This window comes from Anarrhichthys ocellatus, unplaced genomic scaffold, assembly GCF_004355925.1.
Source record: "Anarrhichthys ocellatus isolate YVR2014 unplaced genomic scaffold, GSC_Weel_1.0 scaffold252, whole genome shotgun sequence".
In the NCBI taxonomy this organism is placed as follows: Eukaryota; Metazoa; Chordata; class Actinopteri; order Perciformes; family Anarhichadidae; genus Anarrhichthys; species Anarrhichthys ocellatus.
The window spans coordinates 28709-35761 of NW_022280281.1; positions in this window are offsets into that span (position 1 = coordinate 28709).

Sequence of the window (7053 nt, forward strand, 5' to 3'; positions counted from 1 at the left end):
CTTATCTCATGCACATGTATGAACCAAAAGGTGGGAGCAATGTAATTGGATTTAGGATTACGGTCTTATGTGCCCAAATTAATAAATTGTGGCCTCAAATGTACGTATATATTGTTCTCTTTGACCACTCCCGGGCTCCGTAGTAGTTAAAGGATTGTAACACTGTTTCTGCATAATTTTTCCAATTACAATACAATTTTTTTTACTTTCCTATTAGGAATAAAACAATATTTTCATTATTACAAGCTACAGTAGTTTTGATTTGTTTTGGTATATTATGAAGATCCAGTTGCAGAGCTTCAAGTCAGCAATTATCGCTCTTGTTGTGTGTACAGACTTTACAGTCAATCAACACATTACCACACTAGCATTTAATAACAATAAGAGCAGACATAATTAACATGTGTCATGTCAATACCCTCTCATTTTCACACCATAGTAACAAGAATATAAACCAATGGCTATCAGTTTACCTATATCTGGCCTTTAGTTTAGTAAAATTTTGAATGCAAAACTTTAACCTGTGATGTGTTTATGAGTGACTGACTGACTGTGGGTGACCGTGGCTAAGTGGAGAGCCGGGCCGTCCTGCAATCAGAGGATCGGCAGTTCGATCCCTGGCTCCAGCTCCACTAGTCGCATGTCGATGTGTCCTTGAGCAAGACACTTAACCCCAAACTGCTCCGGTAGCTGTGCCTACGGTGTATAGATAGATACTGAATTGTAAGTCGCTTTGGATAAAAGCGCTTAATGGCTGTAATGTAATGACTGACTGACTTACCAGCTGTGCAACTCACTAATTTCACTTAATGGGTGACTTTGATATTTTTCAAACTGGACCCTATTTTCCGATGTTTCTGTGTCTAACTGACAAATGGGGAACAATGTAAAATTATTTTGAAGACATTATTGCTTCAATATTCTCCTTACTAAGATGCATACTAAGGGATGCAGTATGAGTCACTACCCAACCCTTCCAACCAATTAATACAATGTCTAATACAATGTGTACAGAAGAGACTAAGCAGGGAGTTGTCAGTGTAAGACAAAGACAATAGCTAAATGATGAGCATTATAGATGCCAAGATGAGGGAGTAAGCTGGTGAGTGAGATTCCAACTTTATGTGAAGTGCTTTCTGGTACAACGACTTGTGAAACGAAGGGTGTCTAAAATAAAAGCCATGATCCACATACGGCAGGAGTCACAGAACACTGATAATACAGGGAACATACTAAACGATGTAACTGGAGCCGATCCCAGCTGGCATTGGGCAAAGGCAGGGTTCATCCTGGACAGGTATAGAGAGAAACAACCATTCACGCTCACAGCCACACCTACGGGCAATATAGAGTCCTCAACTAACCTAAGCTGCATGTCTTTGGACTGGAGATTCTGGAGAAAACCCATGCTGCAATGGGGAAAACATGCACAGAAAGCCCGTCTAGCACAGGAATCGACCAGGGCCCCTATTGCTGTGAGAACTACAGGTACCTCAAAAACAAATGCGTCACACTTAGTACAATCAGAACAGCAGAGGCCAATATGCTCAGGTTTAATAGGGTCAAGCTCCAAACACTGGATACCACACGATAAAACCAAAAGCTTCTCTTAGTCTGTGTGTTTCTGTAGAAGAGATGTATACAGTACATCCTCCTGACAAATGTCTGTCCGTCTGTGTCCTCACTCCCCACACCAACAGTAGAGTGACGATCCTATTTCCATATGTATGACCACATGAGCTTTGATGATGGGCCTACGTGCGTTTTGGGGTGACAGAACTGTCTTTTTCTTCTTTCTATTTTTAGTCTGACCGGCCCATAAAGCAGGTAGAGCGGTCAAATGTTTTTTACTCTGAAATGACACTGGGTTGTCCCAATCACATCTCCCCTTGAGAGTAGAGCCTTCATTAAGCGCATCTGCAAAAAAGGGATCAAATAAAAGACAGGTCACGATAGCAGAATGGACTGAGCATCAGACTGCTTTTTGAACAGCCCCCGACTTCAGACCTTTTTAGAGACTTGCTGTTTGGAGTGAACCCAGTCAGCGTCTCTCTCACTCCTCTCTTGCTGTGTGCACACAGGAAGGAGTGAGTTACTATGGTTACGGGCATCGGCCCTGCAAGAAGATTGTAATGTAAGCCTAATGTATGATGCTCTGCTGAAAGCTTCATAAGTGTGTGTGTGTGTGTGTGTGTGTGTGTGAGACACAAGATACAGCAGGAAGAGTAGAGGAGAAAAGGCAGAGCGTACAGGAGAAAACACAGCTCAGTCTTTCCCTGTCCCCCCTGAATACACTGCACAAGTGCATCATCGCTATCAACTCTTTAAGCTTCTCACAGTGGCTTTTCTGAAAAGGTGTAAACACGAACTACCTTTCGACATGTTGTACAAGCCAGCATAAACCAGCCAGTACCCCGATGGCACCACTGGCCACATCTGTATCCAATCAGCAGGACAGAGAGCAGGACTGTGGTGGGACGAAATGAGGTGGACTCTGTTTACATCAATGATGCTTGGTGCTCCAACACAGTCAAAACTGACTCACATGTTTCTTTTGTCAGCCATACTCCCCAGTGAATTGTTGTGTTGCCACTGTTTAAGCAAATCCATGCAGAGGAATGCATTACTGTTTTGTTAGTCATGTTTTGCTTGTTAAGCAAATTGGCTGCAACTGCATTTCGTTGTGCAAACCTGTGACGCATATGATGCATTGTCCTTGAATCTTGATTATTAATTCATAGTGAGTACAGTCCATAACTTCACTAGCTTTATTCCCAGCAGCTGGGGCATGGATACTGTTTTACTGAGCTCCGTATGAAGCCCTGGTACAGACACAGAGAGAGCATCTGTTACATGTGTAAATAGATAGAAAGTTATGATGGAAGTATTTTGGCATAAACTGAGACACAAGACTGGTTTCTTAAGCTCCAGACTGTCAGCATTCCCCTTAGATTTACATTTGAGAATATCTTGGTGTGAGATTTGGTGAAATCAGATTTACTGTCAAATGAACACAAAGTTACAGTACTTTGTGAGTGAGGGGTTGATGGTGATTTTGTTCGTACATGTCTCTTAGCCAACGGCTGCTTTTTGTGAAGTCAGAGAGAAGGAAAAAAAGAAAACAGCAATTCCTCGATTCATGTTTCATTCACTGCCTCAGTTTCAGGTCCAAACTTGTGCTTTTTAATGAATACCTGTGGAACTGGTAAAACAAAGATGCACACATAAACACCTCCTCTACTGTCACAACAGCACACATGTTATGTCTGCAATAGTCAACTTAACTGGTATGTTGCAGGTGATGCAGCACAGGATTTTGTTATCCAGCCAATGAACAGCATTCCCCTCATTACTGGCCCAAAATTCTTCATTTATCAGGACTGAGCTGCAGCCTCCTGTGGGAGCTGTGTACGTGTCAATTGTGGGTGTATTCCGCAACTCAGGTGCTGTGTTTTGTTCTCAACTGCAATGACAACGATTTTTGAATTGGGCCCAACTCGTGCCTCTGACTGGCCTCTTAGGTATCGTAGCATTGAGAGCCGTCCAACATGCCACAACATGATTTCTCAGAAACCATTCAAACGAGTGGCCATAACATAAAGCTATAGGGTGGTTACATTACCAGGAGAGTCCTGTTTCTATGTTGAGTAACAGTATAGATGAAGTAAGAACAATTTGAGAACTAAATTCAATAGAAATAGAGAATGGAAAAGAAGACAGACTCAGCAGTAGTCTCTCCCACTCTGTGTGAAACCAGAATGTGTGTTTTGTTTCACACAAAAGAAAATCTCAATCAAAGTCACATTGACATTTATAAATGATACTAAAAAAGGCTTTGAAACAACATTTACAGCTTCATGTTAGCGAATACAATTTACTGTTACTACAAATGAACAGTTTGCATAATTAATAAAAACAAAGATATCAAGTAATAACACATTTAGAAATATATTATTTGATTTATTCTTTCTGAAAGTGAGGAGTGTTTCTTTTCTTTTACATTGTGCAAAACAACATAGTTTTAGCTCTAAGGTCTCGATTCAAATAGAGCAGTCTGAGTAGGGCAGAATACTCCTTAGTGGAACAACTCACAAGTTCTCAATGTGTATGAGGTCATAAGTACGTCCCTTCACAGTTATATTGTACGATGTCTTAGGGTGACGTACATTCACCAAACCAACCCTTGAAGCCGTTCCTCAAACAAGGCGTGTGTAAGGGAAGACAAATCAAGCAAATGACAACATGTATTTCAGAACAAGTGCCTCGGTGCTGTAAAGAGCCCCATGTCCCTAACTGGGACTGTTAACTGTTTCAGTTAAGGAGCACAAGGTTACTTTTGCAGAAATACGGCAAAATAATCAATGCAAATATACGGTAGGTGTGTGTTTACCACATACAGAGTCTGGATACTTTGACTATTCGGAGCATTAAACTAGCGTCTAGATAGTGCTGTGTTATTACTGCCAGCACCAGCTCTGCATTAAAGGGATCAAAGTGTAGGTGTGCAGAGCAGCAGGTGAACCTGTGCCGGACTTAGAAACAAAACTGACAATCAATGTAACAATGTTAATTATTAGTTGTGAAGACGCTGTTTTTATTAGATTACCTGAACACCACCAGAACTCTTTTCTAACTCAGTCCTGACATTTTAAGAGAACCTCTTGTGTGTTTGACTTTAACTCCTTCAGAAAACCAGTTTGTTTGGAAGCAGGGTGGAAGTAAAGTGCTCAGACTCCAACAGATCTGTGCTTCCTGAATTGAGACGTGTCAGATTTCACCAAACAATTCAAGCTTTACAATGATTCAGAAATGTCTTATTGTTCGGTATGTATGTACAGCCTTTTGTCAACTTTAGTCAGCAAAAGTTATATGATGATGAACTAATTGATAAATGATTGATTTTGGATAGTTTGACTTTGATTTTCTTATAACAAAAAAGTCTCAATCGGCAGAGTAAGTGTTGATACAGTCTCTGCTCATGTCATGTGTTCCAACTGGAATGCTGTGAAACTGCATTCCTACCACACTAGTGTGCAGAGTAGAGACACATTAAGCACAGACTTCTGTCTAAACTCACTAAACACTGTTGGATGCACCGAACATCTAACGTAACCAATTACGTACGCACACTGTACTTCATACTCCATTCCAAACATTCTGCATCTATTACACAGCAGAAGCTTTACCTCCATAGGCATTCCAAACAAGTCTGGATAATTGTAAATCTATCTTCATCACATCTGCACAAGCACGAAGAAGTAAACGTTTACGTGAACGAACCCTGGAACATGAAATATTTACTGGTAATTCATCCACATGTTAAATATTTGTCTTCATCTTTCATACGTTGCTCATACAAGATCCCGAATGAGAATATCTGTTTGTAACAGTAACACCTAACTGTAGATGTCTGATTGGAATACATGCGACCTAAATACTGCATGGTCCCATTAGATTAACACCTGCAGTCCATCTGAGGCCTAATAAACCTCTAATTCCCATACTGAGCAACAATTCCCTTTGCTCTTTTGATTGCAGACAAAAACGTCTAGGTGGCATTTGCAGAAATAACTGAACTGTAAGTTGTTGTTTTTTACTGATCTAAGAACTTGTTTACGTCTGTCCTGACTAAAATAGTGTTTAATGTCTATGATTACCATTTTTCATACTTGTGGTATCCTGCATACGTCATGTGTTCAGGCAGCATGGTGACTGAAATAAGTAGATATAATGTGATTAAAGACAAAAACACCTCACTGTGTCTTCTCCGATTCTTAGAAAAGTGTTGTGTTCTGGCTCGGAAATACAGGCGTCAAGGCTTCAGCAGTCAGTCAGGCTACGGCCTCTTGTCCAATGAATCAAGGCAGCGAAGCATCCCTGGTATTTGGATTAGGTATTCTGCCCCACAGCAACTCTCTTCCATCCATCTTCTCTGACAACTGCTCTCGTTGTCAAGAGTGGGATTACAAAATTGAAAGGACACAACACTGACTTCACTGCAGCAATCATTACGGACGAGAGGTCAACCTGTTGTACTGCTCAGCTGTCGCTCCTTCTATTGTGTACATTAGAACTCCCAAATCCCACTTGAGATATATAGAAAGTTGTTACAGTTTAGATTTAAAAATGAACAGGTGGGTAGGGGGGGGTTAGTGAAAACCAAAACATGTTAATGTTTCCAACTGGTTAATGCAGGTTATATAAATTACAGCCAGAGTTAGGAGTAAATTAAGCATAAACCTTTTCTAGAAATGATCAAATAAATGAACATTATATTTGTTCAGTTAGCAGGAGGCCTATAGTTTTTACATTTAGCAGTACATCACTTGGAGGTCAGGATATGTTCAGTGAATTTGTGGGTTTTATCAACCTGGGGGAGCTTACCTTCAACAATTCAACACATAGCCATGGTGGGGATTTTATCAGCGGATTCCAGTGTTTTTAAATTTATATTTACATTCCTCCCCAGTGTGCAGAAGGATTTGAAACATGTGTTGCAAAATATGTTGCAAAATGAATACAACATGTATAATTAAACTGGTTTTAAGTCTTTGGGCCTTTAAAAATGATTGAAATAAAACAATCTGAAAAGGGAAGTACTCCTTAATGGAACTGCTTACTCACCAACATGCAGAATGTGTAGAGAGGTCACAAATAAAGATCTTCCTTTGAGGAGTCATACAACAGCAGTTTAGCATGAGATTAAACAAGTTGATCTACTCAGAGGTAGTTGGGGGTCCACATAGATCCAAACTGCAAGTAGGCTGACAACACCAGCCCGGAGGTGAGCTTCGTTTCTCTCTCCAATGACACTACTAAAGGTACGTGAAGGCACACACTCAACCTGACATTGTTAGATTGAGAGAACATATTCTGTTCCACACACTATAAAGCATGCGCTCAGGCCGACAGGTCAAGATCCTGGACATTGTTCTGAAGACGCAGGAAGCCAGACGTCTCATGGCCACATTCCTCAGCTTGCATGTGGGTAGGGTAAACACTCAAGTATGCACTGTGCATTTTTAACTAGGTGACACATTCTTTGGCTGGTGT